A 1,825-nucleotide genomic window follows, 5' to 3' on the forward strand; every position below is an offset into this window, starting at 1 on the left:
TTTCCAACAAAATAAAAAAAACGAGTTTGCAACCAGTTGAATTCAACCAAAAAAGACCAATTATGCACCAAATAAATGAATCCTTAACAACAACAAAAAAAGAATTTTCAACTTATAAAGAAAAAATTTGCAACCATAAATAGAATAGCTGAATTTTTAGATAAAAAAAAATTCAGCAAAAAGTTAAACTTTCAAACAAATTCTAAAATTCTAATAACTATAAATGGGTCACTGATTGAAATCAGTAAGAGTTTTGACTAAAAATCAGTGAAATCTTTCTGATTAAAATTTATAGAGCTCAAAGAATGTGATGTAGAGGAGGCACTATTGGATATATATCGTTAGATATTTTCGGAAAATTTCGTTCATTGCTTGAAATCACTAAGAATTTTTCCTGAATATCAGTAAAATCTTACTGATTCAAATTTAGATAGGTCAAATCATGTGGTGTAGAGGAGACACAAGTTAACATACACGGTTAGAAATGTTCGGAAAATTTCGACACATTTAAGATACTATAATTCGAAATACTATAAATGGCTCACTGATTGAAATCAGTGAGAATTTTGACTGTAAATCAGTGAAATCCTACTGATTCAAATTTAGAGAGCTCAAAGAATTTGGTGTAGAGAAGACACAAGTTGACATACACTGATAGAAATGTTCGGAAAATTTCGACTCATTTAAGATACTAAAGTATAACTGAAATTTATGAAATCAGGTTGGTGAAAATCAAATTCAGTGACTATTATAGTGAATTTACTACACTTTTATTTAACTTTATAACTGTTAATTCTTAAGCAGCATTAAATTGAAATTTTTTAGATTTTAATTTCGAATTATTTTATTTGGTTTACAAAAGATCCTACGGTAAAATGTTACAAGTTTAGGATTCTGGTATTTGAATATTAATATGGTCAGAGATAACGAAAATTAAAAATAAAGTTTCGCGGTATGATATAACATTGTTGTTAGTAATTCATTTTCATTGTATTTATATTTTTTTGCATTTGCTCCTCCACAAGATTACCTTTTTAGTTATAAATTTTATTATTTGTTTAAAAATTCAATAATTTTGTTGAAAAGTCATCCTTTTTGGTTGAAAATTCCATTTTTGTGTTGAAAATTCGCCTTTTTATTAAAAAAATACATCTTTTTTACTACAAATTGCATCTTTATTTGATAAGAATGCAAAGGTTTGATTTAAAATTCAACAATTTGATTAAAAATTGTTTTTTATTTGTTAAAAATTCAACTGTTTTGTTGAAAATTTATATTTTTGGATAGAAAATTCAACTAGTTTTTGTTTTATTTTTTATTTAAACATTCCTCTATTTTAGTAAAAATTGAATCTTTCTTTTTGATAAAAATACAACTATTTGTGGTATGAAATTTCAAGTATTATAATTTTCACAAAAAAATTAATTCTTGTTTAAAACTTCAATTTTGATGTTGAAAAGTCAAAATACAGTCTTTTTCGGATGAAAATTAAAGTTTTTATTTTTTATATTTTTAATTCACCTGTTTTAGTAGAAATTTCAAGTTTCTTTGGATAAAAATGCTACTGTTTGCTTGAAAATTAATCTTCTCTTTGTTTGAGGAATCAAATTTTTTTTTAATTTTAGTTGAAATACTTTGTTAAGAAATTATTTTGCGTGCAACATTCATATTTTAGTGGAAAACTCATTTCTTTGATTAAAGGTTAAACTATTTTGCTAAAAATCAAATATTTTTGCTGAAAATCTGATTTTTTTTACGAAATGTTTACATGCGAATATTATGTATAAAAAATAAACTAATATTTTGTATAAATTTTGTGAGTAAA

The sequence above is a fragment of the Belonocnema kinseyi genome, chromosome 5 (assembly GCF_010883055.1).
Source record: "Belonocnema kinseyi isolate 2016_QV_RU_SX_M_011 chromosome 5, B_treatae_v1, whole genome shotgun sequence".
Lineage (NCBI taxonomy): Eukaryota > Metazoa > Arthropoda > Insecta > Hymenoptera > Cynipidae > Belonocnema > Belonocnema kinseyi.